The sequence below is a fragment of the Rhinoderma darwinii genome, chromosome 1, assembly GCF_050947455.1.
Source record: "Rhinoderma darwinii isolate aRhiDar2 chromosome 1, aRhiDar2.hap1, whole genome shotgun sequence".
NCBI lineage: Eukaryota > Metazoa > Chordata > Amphibia > Anura > Rhinodermatidae > Rhinoderma > Rhinoderma darwinii.
In genome coordinates this window covers 568,524,773-568,550,935 of record NC_134687.1, presented here as the reverse complement: position 1 = coordinate 568,550,935, position 26,163 = coordinate 568,524,773, and the positions used below count along the sequence as shown (strand labels likewise).

Genomic DNA, 26,163 nt, shown 5'->3' with positions numbered 1-26,163 from the left:
CTAAGGTTATGTTCACACGGCCTATTTTCTGACGTTTTTCGGGCTGAAAAATCGGAAGCAGAACGCCTCCAAACATCTGCCCATTTATTTCAATGGGAAAAACGGCATTCTGTTCCGACGGGCCGCTTTTTTACGCGGCCGTTTCGGAAAAACGGCCGCAAAAATGAAATGCAGGTCACTTCTTGGGACATTTTTGGAGCTGTTTTTCATAGACTATTGAAAACCACTCCAAAAAACGCAGCGAAAAACGCAGTGAGATGTGATTGGCATAAAAAATGACTAAAAATCAGGAGCTGTTTTCCCTTGAAAACAGCTCCGTATTTTCAGATGTTTTTGACTCAGCATGTGAACATACCCTTACAGAAAAAAACAAGGAAGCAGCATTTTAAAGTGAATGTCTATCCTTTCACACTTCTTTATTTCTCTATAAAGTTCTACGTATTCTGTCATCATTATCAGATGGGTGGGATTGCAGTTCTCTGCAGCCCTGTCCTGTTCGCTTGAATAAGGCCTTATTCACACGACAGGGACCCGACAGAGTCTGAGTGTCGGCCGATAAAATCGGCCGTTTTTCCCGGCCGGTTTGCATCCGTTCTGCATCCGTTCCGGGCCTGGCATATCTGGACAGTGACATCCGGGGCAACTCCTGAAGAGGGATCCCCATATGGCCGGTGATTCAGGAAAAGCCCCTGTCGTCTGTGTCCATTTATGGACACTGAACGTTACTGGTTTTGTCTGGTGTGGAATCCCCGGTTACAGTGTGTTCGGGGATTCCGCTTCAGTAGTTTCCCCTGATGTCTCTGTCCATATATGGGCAGAGACATCAAGCGCTCTGTCCAGGAGCAGAATCCCCGAACACATGGGGATTCCGCTCCTTCAGGGAGCTAAAGTGGGGCTAGCACATAGCAGAGCAGGGAGATACCTCCCTGCTCTGCTATAGTGGCGTCGCTACACCAGTAGCAGACGCAGCATCTGCTAGCGGCGCCATCGGCCATGGGAGGTGTCGCCGGGCCAGGGCGCTTTTAAAACAAGCAGGGGAAGGGAGCCAGCGCACTGCTCCCTTCCACCTGCTGTACACCCGGGCCCTGCCACACAGTACCCCTGTATACAGCACCCCCACATTGTAGAAACTTACCTCCAGCGTACAGCGATTCGTTCGAATGGCATAAACTCCTCCTCCTCACATGCACTCTGCGCTGTGAGGAGAGAGCAAGCGAAGATAGACACGGCCGTCACTCGGGACACATTCCGGTGATGGCCGTGTATTACCCGGCCCCATAGACTTCTATGGGAGCCGGGTGAACGGCCGAAAATAGGGCATGTCCCATTTTTTGACGGCCGGTTTTCTCGGCCCGTCAAAAAATCGGTCGTGTGAATAGCCCCATTAGGGGTCTATTGTTCCTACTGCAGCCGGGGTGACAGCCGTTTTATGAACGGCCGTCACCCGGCCGGGAAACCCTGTCGTGTGAATAAGGGCTAAGACCGGAACTGCAATCGCAGGCACAGGAGCTACAGATGTGTACGGCACTGTGCCTGGTAAACTATGAAGAGACCACTTCGTCACCGCGTTCCCTTCAGTCAGCTGATTGGTAGGGTATAGGCCATCAATATAAAAGTCTGTGAAAACCCCTTTTAACAAGGACCAGAGTTCTGCTCCAAATCCCCTGCATAGCATTAAATGTTGGTTAGGGAGGCTTACTGCATATGATTCATACCTTGAGCTCAGTAATAAAATAGTATGTGAAATGCTCCCCATAGTGGTGGCAACAGGAAGACAGAATTTTATGATTTAACTCTATGCCCATACAGGGGAGGGAACTTTGTATCTTAAAAACAGCTCTGACCACTATAAAGATACATTAAGAAATTGTTCAACACAGAATGATGGATCTAAAAGTGACATCACGATAAAATTTACATTCACTTTAAAGGGGTTATCCAGTCACTAAAAATTGATAGCCTATCCTCCGGGTGGGCCATCAATAACTGATGGGCCGGGGTCAGACTCCCAGGACACCTGCCAATCGGCTGTTTTGAAGGGGCTACATCGCTTGTACGAGCGCTGCTTCCCCTCATTTATTCTTGCACGCTGTGAATAGTCAACACGGATGTAGCGGCGATACAAAGGTATTGCAGCCTTTTCCCCTATTGAAGTGAATGGGAGAATAGGCTGCAATACCTGTGAATCGCCACTACATCCGTGTTGACTATTCACCGTGAGCAAGTAGAAATTAAGGGGAAGCAGCGCTCGTATGAGCGCTGTGGCCCCTTCCAAACAGCTGATTGGCAGGGGTCCCAGGTGTAGGACTGCAGTATCCCAGAACTGGGAGAAAGGAGTGAGGATCAGCCCCACACTTGTCACGTGATGGGCTGGCGGGTGTAACTACCCCTCCACGGTGGCCACTTCAGATACTGATCACCAGTCTGGTGCAGGGTAAGGAAGTCAAAGGGAAATAGAACTTGGATAGATTTGTTGTGGCGCCAGTTATATATATGTAATCTGGGGATGAGCTCCTGTGTGGATGCAGGGCTGTGATGATAACCCAGGACAGAATATAACAAAGTCCACAGATATGGAGAGGTGTAGGGGTGGATGTACTGAAGCTGATCTCTTCCCTCCCCAGTAAATAAATCCAGAGAAACAGGGGTGTAATTTACAAAATCCAACTTACTTTACTTAGATGAACTTGCAGTGAAAGTATTGTACAGGCAGGCTGGATGTAGCAGCAGCATGGAGTTCAGCTGTAACTCTTCATCTCTTTCTCTCTGTTAGATTTCTTTACTCCCTGGACAATATGTCTCTGCAGGGGCGTAACTAGGAAAGACCGGGCCCCATAGCAAACTTTTGACTGGGGCCCCCCCCCTCTGCTGGGTATCACACAACCCCCCCCTTGTAGATAGTGCCTCCCTATAGATTCCACCACACAGCGCCCCCCTATAGATAGCACCATGCACAGCCCCCTGTAGATAACGCCATACAGCCCCCCCTGTAGATAACGCCATACAGCCCCCCCTGTAGATAACGCCATACAGCCCCCCTGTAGATAACGCCATACAGCCCCCCTGTAGATAACGCCATACAGACCCCCTCTGTAGATTACGCCATACAGACCCCCCCCAAAAAAAAAAACTGCCTATAGTTTGTCCTACAAAAGACATGCATCCCCTATCCACAGGATAGGGGATACATGTGTGATCACTGGCAGCGATAAGGAGAACGGGGGACCGAAAGTCCCCCGAAGTTCTCCATGACTAACCTCGCACTTCCGGCGTCTGCGCAGCTCAATAAAAATGAAAGGAGCGCTGGTCATGCATGCGCACAAGCACGACCGGTGCGCAAGTCATTTCCATGGAGCTGCAGACAGACTACGGAAGTCCGAGGTTTGTCATGGAGAACTTAGGGGGGACTTTCGGTCCCCCGTTCTCCTCATCGCTGGGCGTCCCAGCGATCCCACATGTATCCCCTATCCTGTGGATAGGGGATGCATGTCTTTTGTAGGAACAACCCCTTCAGTGGCGTCGCGCTGTAGCAGCCATAGCGGCTGCTAGCGGAGCCTGCGGCCATGGGAGGGGCCGCGCCGGCGGGTGGCACGGGCCCCCTCATGCTGCAGGCCCCGTAGAAGTCGCTACGGCTGCTATAGCGGTAGTTACACCACTGCGCATAGGTTTGTACGGCGTAAAACTACAGCTCCCAGCATGGCCGAAACAATGATAAGGATATGCTGGGAGATGCGGTTTCACAAAAAAAAAATCATACCACCATCATCTCGCTGCAGATCATACAGTGACTACAATACTGATTAGAGGCAGAATAAACATTTACATTAAGTGACTCACCGGTGACGTCTCAGATTCTAGTTCTTTTCTTCTCCCTCCGGTTCAGACATCTATGATGGATTTCTCCCGGCCATGACCCATTTCTGCAGTTTTCCGTTTAAATGTCTTCAGCTTCTCACTTTTATAACATTTCTGCACCTGTAAACAAAGTTAAAATTCTCAACACCTCTAAATATAACTGTCACACACACCGTGCCCCCTGTAGATAGTGACCTACATAGAAGCCCCTGTAGATAGTGCCCACATATGGACTCCAGAGCTGCAAGGCAATAGTGCTAACCACTGAGCCACCGTGCTGCCCTACATATAGCTTCCCCTATAGTTAGTGCTCCACGTATAGCCCACCTCTGTAGATATTGTCCCACATATAGCCCACCCCTGTGCACTACATATAGCCACCCTGTTGCTAGTGCCCCACAGGTAACCCACCCCTGTATATAGTGTCCCACACATAGCCCACCCCTATAGGAAGTACCCTAAAAAATAGCTCCCCTATAGATAGTGCTCTACATATAGACCCCCCTGTAGATAGTGGCCCACATCCCCACATACAGACCTCCCCTGTAGCTAGTGCCCCACATATAGACCCCCCTGTATATAGTGGCCCACACCCCCACATATAGACCCCCCCTGTAGCTACTGCCCCACATATAGACCCCCCTGTAGCTACTGCCCCACATATAGACCCCCCTATATATAATAGCCCACATAAAGATGACCCCCCCCCCTGTAGATAGACCCCCCCACTATAGATAATGCCATTCACATTTTTATGAGGAAAAAAATATATAAAGTTGACATACTCACATTCTCCGGTTCCCACGCTGTTCACTGGCGATGCAGACATGCTCTCTTCTGAGCATGTCTGCAGGAGCTGAATGAGCGTCCTTCAATGACGCTGATTGGCGGGGCAGAGTGACTTGCCCCGCCAATCAGCACCTTCCAAGCATGGAAGCGGCGCGATGATGTCATCGCGCCGCTAGCCAATCAGTGTCATTGTAAGGCACTGGATGGTCAATCACGGAACATGCCCGGCCATTCAGTGCTAATACATGTATTTGGCTGCCGCTAGCACCGGGGCCCCCTCCGGTGCTAGCGACACCTACAGGCATGAGAGTGCCTGTGTAAGGCTCGGTGGCGCGGGCCCCACAGTAGCGGTGCTACCCCTGTAGCAGCCATAACGGCTGCTAGCGGCGCCACCGGGTATTTGGGAGGGCGTGTCGGCTGGCGGCACGGGCCCCCTCAAGCCCCGGGCCCCGTAGCAGCCGCTACTGCTGCTACCGCGGTAGTTACGCCACTGTGTCTCTGTACACAGGGTTCTTTAGGAATTAGATGTCTCCCTCTGCAGAGACTAGCTCAGCATGCATTTTCCTTTCCCACTCCACTATTTAACTCCTCCCTCATAGGCTCATTAGTTAGGAGCTCTGTGATTGGCTATTTGCTTCTCCAAAAGACTTATAATGCTTCCAGAGAATTGTACCCTGAGCAGGTTTAATTATTAACAAACCTTGTAAAGAAGGTAACCCTTTGAGCACTGCCTGCAATCACTTTACCCAGATTACAGTAGTAAAACACATCACATATACAAAATACAGTGTATTCCTGCTTTCTGAAGACTCCACTTTGTGGGGTACCACAGGACCCCGAGTCATCAGCCTGGGGATAGGCCTTCAATTTTTAGCGACTGGATAACCCCTTTAAGGCTTTTTAAAATGTGATAATCCTAATAGTAATTCTATTTATTTCTGTCACATTTACATTTTAAGATCACTTAAAACCATCTAAATACAAATGAAGAAATATGCAAACCATTGCACAATATGTGGAAGAGATAAGTTACTAGTTTACACAGAGAATGTTACTGGTGAAACAAAGTAAATAGAACATTCTCAGAAATGAAATGCCTTTTGGCTTACACTACATTGTTGTCACCTACAATTCTGCCCCCTCAGCCTTTACCCTGTCCGTATTGTTTCATCTGCTCAGAACCAGCGATGGCCTCTTTATCCTGGAGGGCAATGGCACAATACGAACTAACGAAAGAATCCAGCACGTTGGAGGCTGAATAACTGACGTCATGTTAACCCCCCCCCCCCCCCCACCGTAGAGTGGGGACGGTCTGGCAGAAACTACTCTGGCTGGTAGTTATGTTGGAAAGCACAGAGCGAATAAGATGGAGCTAATGGAAAATGCAGGAAATACCAGAAGGCCGCGGAGATAGCAGTAATTTCTTAACCAATTTGTTTCTGAAGGTTGTTACTGCATTGCAGGCTCTTGGGTAGTGATTTGCGGATATAGCTGGTGTTATATGGGTTAAACTTCCAATCTTGTACACATTCAACTAAGTCGCCATTTATTAAGTGTATTTATCTGTGTTGAATCTTCCTTATTCTGAATGTCGTCCCGTTTGTATAGCGCTTAGCAATGTTCAGTAGCATCTTTGGGTTTGTTAGTGGCCTTGTTTTCTGATGCGTCCCTGTTTTCATCTTGTTTGGTCTTGCTCTTAATATTGTGGTTTCCCCCTACATCTATATCCTACCGGTACATGAAGGGGACAACATCCTCAAAAATATTTGTTCCTTCAAGTGTATAAAGTAGATAATATGTCAGACGTATCATAAGAGTCACATTCAGGCAGCAGAGATCCCCACAGGTGTTAAAAACCATAGGGTCCATCATTTTGTTGTCTCAATTGGCAGAGGTCCCAGCTTACCAATATGACTCTTGTTGATCAATGATCGGACATGTCATTAAAGTTTATTCTGGAGAAAGAAGATAGAGAGAATTTTACATGGGATGCTGAGCACTCTGCTCAGTCTTTGAGGAAACTTGAGATTGGGTCTGTCTCTTCTATGCTATATTATTCATGTTGAAGATCGCTGATGTTCCTCGCGGTGTCCACAATTACATTATACTTATAACCACTGACGCAAGACCACAGCGCATAAGGCTGAAAAGATTCTATTAATTAAAGAAATATATATATATATATATATATATCCCTTAATATTTCCAGACTACTAATGAACTTCACATTTTCTCAGTGTATATTAAACTGTAATATGGCACATCCTAAATTTACAAAAAATAAATAAATATATATATGTATATATATAAAATATAGACCTGGAAAAAGTCAGGAAGGCTTCCAAATAGTTTTGGGTTAGTATATTACATTGCCACTAATAAAAAAAAAAGACACCAAAGTGATCTTTGTATGGAGTTTATAAGATGCTGGATACAGTTGCTCTGTACACAGGATACAAAACAGGTATATCTAAAAAAGTAAAAATAATTTGTAATAAAAAGTATTTAGAAAGTTGCATAAAACACACTGATAGACATCCCCCAAAAACCTAATAAATTTTTTTTTCAAGCTGTACATAGCCTTTAAAGGGAATGTGACGCTAGAAAAATTTTTTTTTTTTTTTTTTTTTTTAGTTAAACAATTAGTGTATAGGTGATTAAACATTGTTCTAATTTTTTTATTTTTTTTTCACGAGTCAGGAAATATTATAAATTAGATTCTAATTTATAATATTTCCCAGTGCTGGTCACCAGATGGAGCAATTCCCAAAATTGCAGCATTGCATGTGGTAAAGAAACCACATTGCTTTATGCTGCAAAATTTGGGAAAACTCACTCGCTCTAGTGAGCTCTCAGAATCCCCCCCTCCTTTATCCTGGCTAGTGTCCCGGGAGAAACGAGGGGTTTGAACGGTCAAACCACCTACACTGTGTGTCGCCATTTTTTTGAGCTAACACACAGTGTAGTAGGTTTACATACACTAGTAAACACACAGTAAAACACGAACATACATAGAAATAACTTACCTGCTCCAGTCGCCGCCGCTCCCTCCGGTCCGTCCGCTCCGTCTGCTACCGCCGCTCCAAGTGCACAAGTCCGGAAGCCGCGACCGGAAGTAGTAATCTTACTGTCCGGCCGCGACTTCCGGTCTACAGGAAAATGGCGCCGGACGGCGCACAGTTCAACTTGGACTGTGTGGGAGCGGCGCAAGCGCCGTTCCCACACAGACGGCGTGCAGCATAGTGAATGGAACGGGCCCCGTTCGCATTCACTATGGGACTGTAGCTGCCGTACTCCATATCTGTATGTGTCGTTAATCGACACATACAGAAATGGAAAAAAAAATGGCAGCTCCCATAGGGAAGAAAAAGTTCAAAAATAAAAAACTGTAAAACACAAACACACAAATATAAAAGTTTTTAATAAAACACTAAAATCAAACTGCTGTAAAAAAAAAATGTTTTTCGTGACACTGTTCCTTTAAAGAAAAAAGCAGAATACTGCCACATAAAATCTTTTTCTAATTCACCTGCATACTGTAATACATCACTTACACTTGTGTTCATAAACTACTCAAAAAATTACTCGGTAACGCAACATGCAGTGCTGCAGTCCTAATCCTGATCTTTTTTCACTTCTGGCAGGTTTGGTTTTGTGGGAAAGAAGGATTATAATCCCTTTATTGCAATGGACATTTATGTTTCTCACTTGATTTGATTAGTAAGCTATCAAATATGGGGTTTCTGTTTTTTGGACACCGAATAATGAAAAGACCAAACAATACTTTGTGTTGATATCAAGTATTCCTCATAACACCTTTACTACTGAGAATATAGACATGGATTACAATAAACTCCATGTTTTGTGTAGAATTATTCTGTTAGAAAGCCATGTCCGATTCCACATTTAGGCCCCATACACAAGGCTAAACTTTTTGTTTGCGGATCCCGTATAGGGCATTGTACTGCAGAGCCGTTGACTCTTTATGTCTTGCCCTATGGTCCCCATGGATTTAAGACTCCATTCACACCTGGGTTCCATTTTTCTGCTCCATGAAAGGAGTAGAACAACGAAAAAACGGAAGTGCCGGATACGTTGCATGACGGATTCCGTATAAATATGAAAGAACGTACAGTAGCTCCCCATATACTACTGTGACTCACTCAGACCTTCTATGGAGCCGGAATATAGCAATGTTCATGAGGCATACAAGTTTTAGTAATGGTCATATCAAGTATCCTACAGTCAGGGCCGGCCTTCGGTTGGATGGCATCCTGTGCGGGACCCTCTATTGCCGCCCCCTACACAAACCAAAAATTAACCACATATATAGACACGCTGGAACATATATACTGAACATACATAAAGACAGACATTTAGACATACAGGCAAATATACATATACACACATCTGGAATATATATATATATACAGGTAAATATATAGACGTACGTACGCACACGCATGCACAGTCAGATAAATACACAGACCGGGACAAATGCATAAAAGGCACATATATATACAAGCACAAAGACCCATTCAAAAACAGACCCATATATACCCACACAGGCACATATATACCCAGTACAGATAATAATTTCATGTGCAGTCCTATGTAACACCACAGATCACACACAGGCTGTGGGCGGAGCTTCCTCCTCTGCTTCTCGGCTCTTATTTACTGTGTGTGTGTGTGTGTGTGTGTGTGTGTGTGTGTGTGTGTGTGTGCGTGTGTGTAACTAAGAACAGAGCACAGAGTAGAGGCAGAGCTTAGGGGCGCTCCCTACATGCTTGGAGGAGGCAGCGCCCTGTGCGCTCGCACACCTCGAAGGCCGGCCCTGCCTACAGTTGCAAGAAAAAGTTAGTGAACCCTTTGTAATTACCTGTATTTCTGCATTGATTGCTAATAAAATGTGTTCTGGCTGTTATCGAAGTCTCAATTCTAGAAAAACACATCTAACTAAACTAATAACAATCAAACTGTTGTACTGTTCTTGTATTTTATTGAGCACATTGTGTAAAGATCCACAGTGCAAAGAGAAAAAGTAAGTGAACCCTTGAATTTAATAACCTGTAGATTCCCCTTTAGCAGCAATCGCCTCCACTAAATGTTTCCTGTCGCTGCAAATAAGATTTGCATAGTGTTGAGGAGACATTTTGGACCAGGTCTCCTGCAAATGTGTTTCAGTTCACCAATTTTTCTAGGATGGCCTGGCATGCACAGCTTTCTTCAGGTCATGCCATATGATCTCGATAGGGTTAGAGAAATACGCCACTTTTTTTTTTTAATTGCACCCTCCATTTGTACATTGGTGTTTCAGTGGGGTGCTATGTGCAGAAATACTTACCGATCCCCGCTTCTTATTGTTTTTCGTGTCCAGCACTGCTCACGTGATTTTCATTCTGACCTGGTCTGAAATCGCTGCTTTTCAGAAAACCGGAAGTAAGGCTCTGAATGCACTCCTATGGAGCCTCTTTCTGGCTCCCATAGTAATGCATAGAGAGCCTGAGTTTCGGTTTACCTAAAAAAAAAAACTAAAAAAAACAGAAGTCAGAAAGAAGATGATGTGAGCGGCGCTGGACCCGAAAAAGACAAAATACGGGGATTGGTAAGTATTTCTGCACACAGCACCCCACTGAAACACCAATGTACAAATGGAGGGTGCAAAAAAAAAAAAAGTGGAGTTCTTTAAGGTCAGGACTCTGACTTGGCCATTCCAAAACACAAATCCTTCATTTCAACCATTCTTTAGTTGATTTTACTTGTGTGCTTTGGGTCATTGCCTTGTTGCATCAACCAATGTCTTTTCACCTTAAAGAGGCTCTGTCACCAGATTTTGCAACCCCTATCTGCTATTGCAGCAGATCGGCGCTGCAATGTAGATTACAGTAACGTTTTTATTTTTAAAAAACGAGCATTTTTGGCCAAGTTATGACCATTTTCGTATTTATGCAAATGAGGCTTGCAAAAGTACAACTGGGCGTGTTGAAAAGTAAAAGTACAACTGGGCGTGTATTATGTGCGTACATCGGGGCGTGTTTACTACTTTTACTAGCTGGGCGTTCTGATGAGAAGTATCATCCACTTCTCTTCACAACGCCCAGCTTCTGGCAGTGCAGACACAGCCGTGTTCTCCAGAGATCACGCTGTGTCGTCACTCACAGGTCCTGCATCGTGTCAGACGAGCGAGGACACATCGGCACCAGAGGCTACAGATGATTCTGCAGCAGCATCGGCGTTTGCAGGTAAGTCAATGTAGCTACTTACCTGCAAATGCTGATGCTGCTGCAGAATCAACTGTAGCCTCTGGTGCCGACACGATGCAGGACCTGTGAGTGACGTCACAGATCTGAACTGCCAGAAGCTGGGCGTTCTGAAGAGAAGTGGATGATACTTCTCATCAGAACGCCCAGCTAGTAAAAGTAGTAAAAACGCCCCGATGTACGCACATAATACACGCCCAGTTGTACTTTTGCAAGCCTCCTTTGCATAAATACAAAAATGGTCATAACTTGGCCAAAAATGCTCGTTTTTTAAAAATAAAAACGTTACTGTAATCTACATTGCAGCGCCGATCTGCTGCAATAGCAGATAGGGGTTGCAAAATCTGGTGACAGAGCCTCTTTAAGGTCATGGATTGCTGCCCTTAGGCTAAGTTCACACTAGCGTTAGTATATGTTTACCTCTTTTCCGTCAGAGGAAGAGAGGATCGATACGTTAAACGAAAAGCAACGGTTCCGTTAGAATTACCATTGATTTCAATGTTAATTCTTTTGTTTCAGTTGATTTCTGTTTGTCTCCATTCGCTAGTTTTCCATTTTTTTTCACAGAAGCAAAAGTTCAGCAGACTGCACTTTTGTTTGTTAAAAATAAAACGGGACTGTGATACTATGTGGGCACTATCTACAGTGGGCACTGTGGCACTATGTGGGCACTAAATGCATGGGCACTGTGGTGGTTTCAGGGGGCTTGGACAAAAAAACCCTAAGGCTACATTCACACGACAGTGAAAAACAACCTTTTTTTTAATGGCCATCGCACGGTCACGGTCATTTTCAGAGCAATGAAGTTCTATGGGTGTATTCACATGGCCATTTTTTTATTGGTCCGTGAATATTATCCATCAGAAATTGGACGTGTCCTATTTTTGACAGTTTTTACGGCCAGACGGCTCCAATAGAAGTCAATGGATCATTTTTTATCGGCCGTTTTCCAGGAAACAATCCTTGTAACAGCTAGTAAAAACTGATCCAGCCCTACTTTGAGCACTTAGCCTGGGGAAGCCCTTGACATTACTGTCCATATAAGGGCAGTGAAGTCAGGGCTTTCAACAATGGAATCCTCGGCTAGAGCATCACAAGATCTCTGGCCGGGGACTCTAGTCTTGTAGATAGCATATCTCCATGTAGATAGCACCCCCCCAGCCTGAAGATTGAAACCCCCCCTTCCCCTGTAGATAGCACCACCGTAGCTCCCTGTAGGAGCGGAATCCCTGGCGGCCAGACCCTGCTCTGGCAGGGGATTCCACTCCTGGAGAAGCCTCCAGCGACACTATCCATATAAGGACAGTGACGTCACTAAATGAGTGAAATGGCAGAGACTATTCCGTCAAAAACTGACAGGAATAAGACTAGAGGACAGTGAAGTCAGGGCTTTCAACGATGGAATTCCCGGCCAGAGCATCGCAATATCTCTGGCCGGGGACTCCTGTCTTGTATCTAGCACCCCTCCATTTAGATAGCACCCCCTGCCTGTAGATAGCAACCCCCCATCCTCCCGTAGATGGCGCCACTGCAGCTCCCTGTAACAGCAGAATCCCCGGCGACAAGACTCCACTCTGGCCAGGGATTCTGCTCCTGGAGAAGCCCCCGGCGTCACTATCCATATATGGACAGTGATGTCAAGGGGTTACTTCTGGAGCGAAATACCTGGACAGCTCTGGCAGGGGATTCCACTCTCCTGACGTCACGGTCCATAAATTCAGGGGCTGCGTCTGAGTGGAATCCCTGGCTAAAGGGATTCCGTTCCTACAGTGAGCTACAGTGGTGTTATCTACAGGGGACTCTGTGGCGCTATCTACATGGGCACTGTGGCACTATATAGGGGTGTGGCACTTTGTATGTGGGCACTGACAATTTATATGTGAGCACTTTCTGCAGTTGGCACTGTGGTACTATGTCGGCCCTGGCCCAATATGGGCACCATCTACAGTGGCCACTGTGGCACGATCTACAGGGACATTGTGTCACTATCTATACGGGCACTGGTGTTTTCAGGGGGTTGGGACAAATAAACCCTGACAAATGAAATCCCTTTTTTTTTTTTTTTTTTTTTTTTTTTTTAACGCCCATGAAAATCGGATGACAAACCGACTAGAAGTGGATAAAAATTTGGACAGACATGGATTCAAAATGGCCATGAAAAACATTTGATCAGTTTTTAATTGCCGTTTTATTCCACTGTCGTGTGAATGTAGCCGAAGGTCTTCTGAAAGTTGTTTGCATCGAGCCATGGTTCACACTAAGCAAACTTTCTTAAGAAGACCAGATTTGTCAGTAACCAGGGATTGTGTGCCTTTTTTTAATGGGCAAATCGCCTGTGAAACCCACACTTCTAATCTTATTTTCTTTATTGAAACACCTTTTGCCAATTCCCTCTTGAAGTCCATAACCGAGATTCACTTACTTTTTCTCCCTGCACTGTATATGTTTACTCAATGTGTTCAATAAAAGACATGAACAGTACAAATATTTGTGTGTTGAACATTATATCGGCCCTGCACTTTGTTTACTCTTGTGATGAAGGGCATTAATAATATGAAAACAAGGAATAGAGCTTATGAGGTAAGTGTTTGCACCTGGTCCTGTAAAGGTCCTCATATTTCTTGGCCATTATACAGCCATGAAGTCATTTCACCTAATAAGTCCTGTCGGAGGCCTCTCATACCATTATGAATCCACCTGAATGTTTACGAATTGACATCAGATGTCGGCAGTGATGACTTTTCTCCAAACATGAACATGTCGGGATGTAGGGAAATGAATGGCCAACAAACTTGTTCACATAGGTGGCTAGATCTTGTGGTTTTGAGGCCTCAGTTTGTGTTTAGTCGCTATACTGGTAACGGTTTGTCTCTCCCTGCCTCTTACAATTGACAGCCATCGTTCTGTTTCACATACGGAAAAAGTGAATTACACTGGACCTTTGAACTCCTTGCCACATGTTGTTTTGAAAACTCACTTAGTGCATATTGTCGGACCTTATTTTATACTGCTTATTGGCGATCAATCTAATATAAAACCCCTTCCACTTTTTTTTCATCAACACTTTTTCATACAGATTTACCTTTGGCCTCTGCATATAAATGGGCATTCTTCCAGTACCCTGCTTTTGCTGTAATTCCCCAATGTGGCACTGGCCTGGCATCTGAAGATTTTCCAGGATCTCTTTCCTCACTCCCCGCCTCTGTTTGACACACTGGAATTGTATGACCTTGAATGTTTATACAGTAAAATATGTCCCTGTTGGGTTTATCTTAGACCTGCCTAGTTCAGTATTATAGCTCTAATGGGTAATCACAATGTTTGTACTCACATCTGTAATTCTAAATTTTTATAATCTTATTGTCTTTAAAGCAAACCCATAATATGCCATTTTTAGTGACTTATTGGTAATGAACGGCTAATAGATTTTGATTTCTCTCTTTTTACAATAGTCATCCATTAATCTTTAAACTTAGTAGTCAATGTTCATTTGTCCTTGTAGTATTCTCAAATACTTTTAAATACTCTCGTGTGCGCCAGGCAGTATTGGCTTATCTAAATGTCGCTACGTTGATCACTATTTCTACATGCTGATAACGATTATTTTTACGGCGTTACAAATCAACAAACAATTTGTCTCACTGACCACTGAATTATCGTTTACGATGGCTCAAAATGAGCAAATCCTAAGAATAACTGATCAGTGTATATGGGCCCCTTACTCGTGTAGCTAGGCATATTTGCTATCCAGCATACCTCCCAACTTTCAAGAATCGCAAAGAGGGATAACTGATGTAGCGCGGCGCAGCAATTTTTTCTCTTTTTAAACTATGCCTCTACCCCCGCCCATACACACCTGGTTTAGCCCTCACAGTATCATGCTCCCATAGTGCCTCCCCACCATATAATGCCCCAATAGAACCCCCACACAGTATAATGCCACTATAGCTGCCCCCACACAGTATAATGCCCTCATAGCTGCCCCGTAGTGCTGCAATTCCTCTGTAGAGTGCCCACATAGATGATGCCAGTGCCACATCTACAGGGTCTGCTGTGTGTGTGTGGCACCATCTAAAGGAGTCTGCTGTGTGTGTGTGGCACCATCCACAGGGGGACTGTGTGTGTGTGTGTGTGTGTGTGTGTGTGTGTGTGGCACCATCCACAGGGGCCTGTAGGTGTGTGGCACCATCCACAGGGGGTCTGTGTGTGTGTGTGTGTGTGTGTGTGTGTGTGGCACCATCCACAGGGGTCTGTGTGTGTGTGGCACCATCCACAGGGGTCTGTAGGTGTGTGGCACCATCCACTGGGGGTGTGTGTGTGTGGCACCATCCACAGGGGGTCTGTGTTTGTGTGGCACCATCCACAGGGGGTCTGTGTGTTTGTGTGGCACCATCCACAGGGGGTCTGTGTGTTTGTGTGGCACCATCCACAGGGGGTCTGTGTGGCACCATCTACAGGGGGTCTGTGTGTGTGTGGCACCATCTACAAGGGTCTGTGTGTGTGTGTGTGGCACCATCTACATGGGTCTGTGTGTGTGTGTGTGGCACCATCTACAGGGGTCTGTCTGTGTGTGGCACCATCTACAGGGGTCTGTGTGTGGCACCATCTACAGGGGTCTGGGTGGGTTTGTGTGTGTGTGTAGCGCCATCTTCAGAAGTCTGGGTGGGTTTGTGTATGTGTAGCGCCATCTTCAGGAGTCTGTGCGTGTGTGTGCGTGGCACCATCTATAGGGGTCCGTGTATGTCGCACCATCTACAGGGGTACATGCGTGTGGCTCACCATCAACAGGGGTACATGTGTGTGGCTCTATCTACGCTGGTTTTTACACTACCTGTATTGGTCAGCACGTATCGCCTAGCCCTAGTGACAAAGTAAGATATTACCTGCCAGTATACAACCAGATAACCAGAGCGATATACTGGCCACCATAGTAGCTGTCAGCCAAACTGGTGTAGAAATTTTTGTTTATTTGTATGCAGAAATTCTGGGAAGAAAGCCACGCTCCATTAGCCATAACCCACCAGATAAACCATGCCCCCAGAAGACACACCCACCAGGCAACACCCTGTAAAAAAATCTAATGTCGGCAACTATGTTATCGCATTTCCATAGGACCAGGAATTAGTAGATGTTCTCTTCTCCACTGATAACCAATACGTGTATTCACCATGAAATAACAATTTTAGACCATCTTTTCTTAGAATTCTGCATTGTGGTGTCTCATTCCTCTGTTCTCCCCCCAAGAAATGTACAAATAAATTGTCAACTAGGCGTTGCTATTCCAACGTCAATATGGTATGTCCATGTACAGTCTGATACTGTCAGCACTGGCTGAACAGTTCTAGTGTGTAGTGACATGCCCCATTGACAAGGGGAATGGTGACACCCAGATGTCAATTAATTCCTACGTTTCCAGGAACCGTAACAGAGGAAGAGAATGACGCAGAGTTCTGAAGAAAAAAAAAAGCTCCACCACTGTTGTTTTGTGAGGAATACAAGTATTTACTAAAACAGACGGGACAACTGACAGGTCCTATTTACTACACCACACAGGAGAGCTGACCGCTCCTTTTTACTACACCACACAGGAAAGCTGACTGGTACTTTAATGTTTGTTATACTTTACTGTTTACACAAATGGTTAAAAGCAGGTGACTTATCACTAGGCGATCTTGTCATTCTGCCAAGATGTGCGCTATGTTGGAAGTTCTAATCTTGCTATGATCTACCATTATAAAACAAGGGTTCGGTTTAGGAGAATGTTACATGTCTTTTTTTTTTTTCCCCTTGACTTGTATAAAAAAAAGCAGCTAGAGCTGCGCTCTTAACTCTGAAACGGAAGTTCTCAGATCAGTGTTTTTCCTCCTTCCATAGCATTGTGAAGCTGATGGCAGATGCTCACAGTAACGTCACAACTGTCTTTGCTTGTCTCCACAGGATGTTGGCTTTGCAAGCTCAGGGAGGAAACAGCAGGGAGCAAAGAACAGAGAGGTAAGTGCATAAATAACTGATTCTGCGTGGACTTGTTGCCACTTTTTCTGCTTTGCACCATTATCTGAAATGTTTTTTTCTCAGTGACTTCCACAACATGGAAGTTTGTGCTCCTCAATATGTTCCATCAGGGAGAACAGCCAAAGCCTGCAGTCAAAAGCCCTCCCTACTGTGCTGCTGTGCATGTGAAATGATAATGTGATGTCTCTTTCACCGACTTATTAACCTTTCTTATGTTGCTTTACTTGTATTTTGCTAATTTAATTTATGTATTATTCCTAGTATAATGGTATTATGTGCATCTCTCCTATTTTAACGGGTGGTGTCCAGTATTAGGGCTGCAGGAAGTTAAACTTTTCTGCACTTGAACTGTGGATCTGTCAGCAGACTACTGGTTGCTGTTTACTGCAGGCAGTATTCCTTCTGTGGGGAGCAAAACAAACAGTGTCTGCTGACATACTTTGCGCTACTAGTGCTCATATTTACTAATGTATGTTCTCTGCCTGAATGCTTATATTGAGGACTGTAGTGAAGCATGTCCATACAGACGGCCCACAATAGCGTTTTTATATAGTGACTATAAATTCTGGACAACCCTTTTTTTTTTTAAATTCTTTATTTTGATGACCCAAGAGCTCCATTTTACAACATATGGGGTACAAATAACAAAGTACAGAATCCAACATAAGAAGTGAAATCAGCATACATATACATATGAACTGATATAGTATAAGCTATCATTCCCATATAGGGAAGTATTCTGAATGAAAGCAGGCCTCCACCATGGAGGTCTGGATCTGAGGTCCATACTGAGGGACGAAGAGAGGAAGAGCAGATAAAAAGAGGAGAGCCATACAGAGGAGGGTATGTAAGGGGGGGGGGTGCTCCATTACATCCCTCCGGCCAAGAGCGCTAGTCAGGTTGCCTAGAGGAATACGGCTCTCTTATAATGTCTTTGTAGGAGTCTGAGTCCTGGAAAAATAATACATGAAGACCATGTTTGGCAGAACTTGGTGTTTGAGTCGTAGATGACGGAGGTCAAATCCTCCATGTGCATAATGTCGTTCACCTGTGAAACCCAGAGGGACAATGTAGGAGGAGAAGAATCCTTCCACCGTAGTGGGATACAATGACGTGCCCCCATCACTAAAAAGTGAAGCAGGGAGCGCTTATATATGTTCACCGGAACGTCGCAGTGATGAAGAAGGAAGAGGGTCCAAGGTTATATCTGTGCCTGTGACCTCATTTATCACCCGTTTGATGCATTCCCAAAATGGAGTAAGAAGGGTGCATGACCAGAAGGTGTGGAGGAGGGTACCATTTTCCTGCCCACATCTCCAGCATAAAGGGGATGCTGTAGGAAAGCTGTGGTGCAAACGGGCTGGAGTCCTATACCAGCGAAACAACAGTTTAAAGCCTGCTTCTTGATATCGTGAACTAATCGAGGTCTTGTGGGCCATGGTGAGTATACGCTGGCTTTGTGTGGGAGAGAGGGAGATCCCCAGGTCCGCCTCCCATTTAGAAAGGTAGGTAGGGAGGAGTAGATCAGGGGGGGGGGGGGTCTATGAGAAGTTTGTAGATTGTGGACAATGTGTCTAGCCAATTCAGAACCAGTACAAAGGTCCTCTAGAGGAGTCCTGTCCTTTTGATAGGAAGTAGGAGGTGTGGACAACCCTTTTTAAACGTTTCAATAGGGTCAGAGTCCTGACTTTTCATACAGTGGGGGGTCCCTGTCCCAGTTAAACTTGCAGTTTATCTTAAATCATAGAAGATTGGGCTAAAAATCTCCGTGTGGCTGATACTTTTTTTTTTTGCTTCAGAACAATTGGCCTGCTGAGTCTGCTGCCATACACAGGAGTTTTTCAGAGAATTCTGCTGAAATAAACAGGGTCTGCCCAAAAAGTAAAATTGTCTATGGCCAGCTTTATGCCTCGCATTTATTAAAGATTTTTTTTTTTCTGTTCTGATGTTCTTACAGAAAAATTTAGTACAACATTTGCATTAACAGCCAGAATAGCATAACCTGCTACGCTATTTTGCCCAGTAAGTAAAAGAAACCTGGGATTTATTCATGTAGAAATGGATATGTTTTGATTAAAAAAAAAAAAAAAAAAAAAAAAGGAAGCGTGACACAAGGATAAAGAGTGAAGACTTACAACCACTGCCATAGCAAATAGTAACAGGCAAAGAGCACAAATATAAAGTTGAAAATAGGAAAAAGCAATATTCCAGTTAACTGTAGGAAATGTTTCTGACTTTAGCACTGGGAAGCGTTGTGATTACAGCTTTAGAAACCGCAACTTCAGCATTTTCAGTCGTTTCTGCAACACGTGCGTCACAGATGATGAATGAGCCACTGATTGACCCCCTTCTTGTCTGAATATTAAATACTGTAAGGGTCGGGGAAAGCTGCTTCATTTCGATTAAAATAGTTTTATTGCTAAAATGAAAACCAACTAACTTCAAAAAGATATAAAATCGAACCTGCATTTTTTTTTTTTTTTTACTGTAGGTAACTGCGCTGATCACCTCTGTATAAACTGCATAATGGGGGTGCTACATATACAGACCTTATTTTGGTTGCAGTCGATGTAAACAAACAGCACAGTCCTTATAGGGACTTAAATTAATACAGTCCTTAACCCCTTCCCGACATCCGCCGTACATGTACGGCGCTGTCGGGAGGTGCTTCCGGCAAAGCGCAGTACAGTTACGTCGCAGTGATGGTGCGGGCTCCGAAGCAGAGCGGGCACCATCACCGCGGGGTGACAGCTGTATTATACAGCTGGCACCCTCCTGTAACTGCCAGGACCGGAGCTATTCTCCGATCCGGCTGATTAACCCCTCAGATGCTGCGCTCAATAGAGCGCAGCATCTGATAGGTTTTTCACCCGACCGGCAACCCAGTGATGCAATCGCTGGGTTGCTGTGGCAATCGGACGCCAGAAAATGGCGTCCGAGTCTGCCTTGTACGGGAGCCGATGAGGACCCACCTGCGGCGCGTCCTCATAGGCTTGCTGTCAGTGAATAACTGACAGCGCTAATACACTGCACTACGTATGTAGTGCAGTGTATTAGAGTAGCGATCGGGGCATCAGGCCCTCATGTCCCCTAGTGGGACAAGTCAAAAAAGTTAAAAAAAAAAAGTTAATAAAAATGTGGTAAAACAGTAAAAACTCACAAATTTCAAATAAAAATAAAGCTAAACTGACTTTTTCCCATAGTAAGTCTTTTATTATGGGAAAACCGTAAAAATTAAAAAAAACTATACATAATTGGTATCGCCGCGTCCGTAACGACCCAAACTACAAAACTATTATGTAATTTATCCCGCACAGTGAACGCCGTAAAAAAAAAAACATGAAAAACAATGCCAGAATCTTTGTTTTTAGGTCACATTTCCTTCCAAAAAATGCTATAAAAAGTCACATTTACTCCAAAATAGTACTAATAAAAACGACAATCCGTCCCGCAAAAAATAATCCCTGACACCGCTTTGTGCACGCAAAAATAAAAAAGTTATGGGTCTTAGAATATGGCGACACAGAAAACAAATGATTTTATAAAAAAAAGTGATTTTATTGTGCAAAAGCCGCAATACATTAAAAAAACTATATAAATTTGGTATCGCTGTAATCGTATCGACCCGCAGAATAAAGCTAACATGTAATTTAGGGAGCACTGTGGATGCCGAAAAAAAAAACCAATAAAAAACTATTCCAGAATTGCTTGGTTTTTGGTAATTTCCTTTACCAAAAAATTTAATAAAAAGTGATCAAAAAGTCGTATGTGTTCTAAAATGGTACCAATAAAATCTACAGCCCGTCTCGCAAAAAACAAGCCCGCACACCGCTCAATCAACTGAAAAACAAAAAAGTTATGGCACTAGTAATGCGGTGATGAAAAAACATCTCTGCGCAGGCCGGAGGGGAACATTCCTTCAGTTTCAGGGCCTTAGTATTTAGGAACTAGGAAAGGGAATGGACATAGCACATCCGCTGGAAGCGACGGTGCCCGTATTATACCAGCGCAAAACTTTCCCAGTAATATTTAGTATATGTAATATTTCCCAAACTACGAAGGAGAAAAAGTCCCCAAAAGGTGCAGAGCGTTACAGAAGGGGGATAAGAAAGAAAACCGTTTATCAGTGTGACACCGGCCTGTGCATAACGGATCGCTCCACAGCGTAACACACATCTATGGATAATTGTATTATTTACCCCATTATTATACCCTCTCATTATGCCCTGATGTTCTCCGCACAGATTACATATACCCTGATGTACTCCGCACAGATTACATATGCCACCACATTATAAACTGAAATACCAGCAAAACCCCAAACAGAACTATTACCAAGCAAAATCCATGCTCAAAATAGAGGTCTTTTCCTTCTTAGCCCTACAGTGTGCCCAAACAGCAATTTATGGCCACAAGTAAGGCATTACCATACCCGGGAGAACCCGCTTAACAATTTATGGGGTAAGATTCTCTAGGGGCACAACATATTGTGCGGTGAATGGGCAGATCAGTGGAAAAATTGCAATTTTCACTTTGCACCATCCACTGCGTATTCATTTCTGAAAAACACCTGTGGAGTCTAAATTCTCACTACACCCCTTGATAAATGCCTTTAGGGGTGTAGTTTCTAAAACTGGGTCACTTTTTTTTTGGTACATCAGTGGTTTTGCAAATGCAACATGGCGTCCGCAAACCATTCCAGCAAAATCTACGCTCCAAAAGATACATACCGCTTCTTTTCTTCTGAATGCTCCCATATACGTAAACAGCTGATTATAACCACATATGGGGTGTTACCATACTCGGGAGAAATTACTTTACAAATGTTGGCATGCTTTTTCTTCTCTATTTCTTGTAAAAATGTTGATCTAAAACTACATCTTGTTGGAAAAAAAAAATTATTCATTTTCATGGCTTAATTCTAATTAATTCAGCAAAAAACCTTTGGGATCAAAATTTTCACTATACCCCTAGATGATTCCTCAGGGGGTGCAGTTTCCCAAATGGAGTCACTTTTGGGGTGTTTCCACTGTACTAGTACTACAGGGGCTCAGCAAATGTCACAAACCATTCCAAAATCCAAATGTTGCTAGTTCCATTCTGAGCCCTACTGTGTGTCCAAACAGATGTTTGTGACCACATGTGGGGTATTGTTTTACCCGGGAGAAGTTGCTTTACAAATTTTGTGGTGCTTTTTCTCCTTTAGTCCTTGTGGAAATGAAAAAAAAATACCTAAACCTACATTTTCTTTGAAAAAATGTAGATTTTCATTTTTACGGCCTACTTCCAATAAGTTCTGTAAAACACCTGTGGGGTCAAACTGCTCACTATACCCCTAGATAATTTCCTCATGGGGTGTAGTTTCCAAAATGGGGTCACTTGTTGGGGGTTTCCACTGTTTTGTCCCCTCGGGGGCTTTGCAAATGTGACATGGCCTCCGCAAAACATTCCTGCTAAATTTGAGTTCCTAAAGCCAAATGGCGCTCTTTCCCTTCTCAGCCTCGCCGTGTGTCCAAACAGCCGTTTATGACCACATGTGGGATATTGTTTTACTCGGGAGAAATGTCTTTACAAATTTTATGGTGCTTTTTCTCCTTTAGTCCTTGTGGAAATGAAAAAAAATTAGCTAAACCTACATTTTATTTGAAAAAATGTCGTTTTTCATTTTCACATCCTACTTCCAAAAATTTCTGTAAGAAACCTGTGGCGTCAAAATGCTCACTGTACCCCTAGATAATTTCCTCAAGGGGTATAGTTTCCAAAATGGGGTCACTTGTTGGGGGTTTCCACTGTTTTGTACCCTCGAGGGCTTTGCAAATGTGACATGGCCTCCGCAAACCATTCCTGCCAAATTTGAGCTCCAAGAGCCAAATGGCGCTCTTTCCATTCTAAGCCCTGCCGTGTGTCCAAACAACCGTTTATTACCACATGTGGGGTATTGTTTTATTCGGGAGAAATTGCTCTACAAATGTTGTGGTGCTTTTTCTACTTTAGTCCTTTTGGAAATGAAAAAAAATTAGCTAAACCTACATTTTATTTGAAAAAATGTAGATTTTCATTTTCATGGCCTAGTTCCAAAATTTTTTGCAAAAAAACTGACCGGTCAAAATGCTTGCTACACCCCTAAATAAATTCCTCGAGGGGTGTAGTTTCCCAAATGTGGTCACTTTTGGGGGATTTCCCCTGTTTTAGCTTCACAAGACCTGTTCAAAGCTGACATGGTGCCTAAAATATATTCTAATAAAAAGGAGGCCCAAAATCCACCAGGTGCTCCTTTGCTTCTGAGGCCGGTGCTTCAGTCCAGTAGCACACTAGGGCCACATGTGGGATATTTCCTAAAACTGCCTGTCTTACAAGCAGATACATTTAAATTGAGAAAAATGCTAATTTTTGCAATTTTTCGCTCAATTTTGGTGTTTTTCACAATTAAATACTGAATGTATCGGGCAAATTTTGCCAGTAACATAAAGTACAATGTGTCACGAGAAAACAATCTCAGAATCGCTTGGATAGGTAAAAGCATTCCGGAGTTATTACCACATAAAGTGAAACATGTCAGATTTGAAAAATTAGGCTCTGTCAGGAAGGTCAAAAGTGGCCAAAGAGGGAAGGGGTTAAAGGGGTTGTCCTGCTTTAGCAAATTAGTGTAATCTTTTATATAACTAAAAATGATACAATTTTCTAATATACTTTCTGTATTAATTCTTCACGGTTTTCAAGGTCTCTGCTTGTTGATGTTCAGTAGGAACATTCATTTTTTATTTCCAGTGGATAAAATTCTATCCATGGTCATGTGATGTACACACAGGTGCTGGGATCGTTACAGTACGTGTCTTCTAACGATCCCAGCACCTGTGTGTCCATCACATGACCATGGACAAAATGTTTGGAAGTAAACAATGAATGTCCCTACTGAATAACAACAAGCAGAGATTTTGAGAACTTGAAGAATTAATACAAAAGGTTTAATGTTATTTATTGTATAATTAAGTTATACAATTTTACAATAATTTGGTGAAACCGGACAACCCATTTAAATTAATACAGTAACCATAGGCTGCTTCAGGAGATGTAAACCATGTCCTCTGAGATCCAAATGAGGCTATGTTCACATCTGTGTCAGGGCTCCATTCCGACGTTCCATCTGAGCTTTCCGTCGGAACGGAGCCCTGACCGACACAAACTGAAACCATAGCTTTCCGTTTCCATCGCCGTTGATTTAAATGGTGACGGATCCGGTGCCAATGGTTTCAGTTTGTCTCCGTTGTGCAAGGGTTCCGTCGTTTTAACCGGATGAATACCGTAGTATTCTGACTACATAGAACCGGCTGCAGTCAGCATTTACTGCTCCTTAGAAATCGGTTTACTAAGGAAGATCTGATGAGCAACTTGCAAAATGTGAGCTTTTTCAGATTTTATTAATGATCTAAAGGGCAGCTCCGCATTTTTTGTCAGTTGCTCCTTTCCAACTGATGAGAAGCTGGCACTTTATTACAACACATCAGTGAAAGTGGTCAGATTGACGGAACTGAACTGCAAATGGTATGTGGTCATTCCCTGCTAAATGGAGCTATGCTTTACATTCATCATACACAGTATAAGGATCAGTCTGGAGTCTGTCAATTTTATAGGAATGAAGTTTTCATAGTACGCTCCATGAAAAGTATTGACAGATTTACGAATTGCCACCTTACAAAATAAGGTGTCATGTATATAGCAGAGCAATGTGTAAAAACCCTGTACCAAATCAGAGTCTCTGACACCGTACAGCATCGTATTTCAGAGGTATTCTCCCCTAGAAGCAATGGTATTTGAGGAGAATACCTCTGTATCCAATCGAACATGCTTCCATTTTTATTTATTTTTTAGTCTTCTTCATACAGAATGAAAAAAAAATACACTGACTCTGTATGAAATTGTCACATACATCTCTGTACAAATCGCAGTTTGCACGGAGCTGTAATACGGCCGTGTACATGAGGTGAAGAACCTGCTAAATGGGGAATGTTCTCCAAATGTGTAATCTTTTCCTTGACTGTATTTTAAGTATGTCGTTCTACAAGATTCTTGCATTTTGGAAAGGTATTCCGGGTAATTCTGTAGTTAACCTGTTTTTAGCAGATGACTTAAATATCAGATAATTAAATACATTTCACAAAGAACTTGCCAAAGTGAGGCCTATCACAGATCAAGAAAAACTGCCCTTAACTAAGCACTACATAGTCTCCGGGATGTCAGACGTCTAAGGCTTCTTTCCCACTAGCGTTACTATATATATATACCCATCAGAAGAAGAGAGGATCGGTACATTAAACGGAAAGCAACGGTTCCGTTAGAAGTACCATTGATTTCAATGGTAATTCTTTTGTTTCGGTTGCTTTCCGTTTGTCTCAGTTCGCTAGGTTTAAGTTTTTTATTTTGAACAGAAACAAAAGTTCAGTCTGCAGAACTTTTTTTGTTTCCATTCAAAAAGCGCATACGGAGACAAACGTATACAAACGGGAAGCAACGGATACAAAAGAATCACCATTGAAATCCATGGTAATTCTAACTGAACCGGTGCTTTCCGTTTAATGTATCGATTCTCTCTCCCTCTGATGGAAGAGCGGTAAATGGACAGTAACGGTAGCGTGAATTTAGCCTAAGCCATCTGTTAATTTTTTTTTGTACACAATAGAGGTAAGCCTAGTAGAATCTGAAATCCAGAATAAATATTGGATTATAGGAGTCAGTAAATGACTTAGCGTGCTCAAACATCCGTTTTTTTTGTTAGATAACCCCCTACATATTTGCAAGCTTGTATAATCTCTGCGTGTCAGGGAGGAATGTGATGTATTACCAAACACCTTCTGCACATTTCGTTATCTGTAGAAGAAGGATAGAGGTCCGCCTGCTCTCTGTGGCTCCCATCACCCTTGGCTCATTACGCCGCAGTGAATCATCTCCGTAGTGTGAATACAGATGCTTTTTCGGTGTTCTTCACTGATCCTTACCAGCACTCTTGACCTTGTAGTGAAGAGCCTATTCTTCGTTTATCGGAGTATGCAATTCAAGTTGCTTGAATATTATATGGAAGACATTTCCCATGGCGTTTTTCGAGAATGCGGTTAGTCTATTCTTCACTCATTTAAATGCGAATGAGCATGTCCATCTAATAGAAGCGATTTATGTATTTCAAATTACCTGTATCTGTAATAAGAATATATAGCAGACCAATGTAAACACCATTGCTAAAACATTTTAA

General features: G+C 43.5%; 1 protein-coding gene across 3 annotated transcripts in view; it reads left to right on the top strand.

Annotated features, from left to right (window-relative positions):
• Window positions 1–26,163, top strand: part of ERBIN (erbb2 interacting protein) — a 218,832-nt gene that overhangs the window by 58,895 nt on the left and 133,774 nt on the right. For all 3 annotated transcript variants that reach the window (XM_075839003.1, XM_075838990.1, XM_075838997.1), the window contains one exon: window positions 16,845–16,898. The gene's annotated coding sequence lies outside the window, so the exon portion shown is untranslated. The remainder of the gene's footprint in view (window positions 1–16,844; window positions 16,899–26,163) is intronic.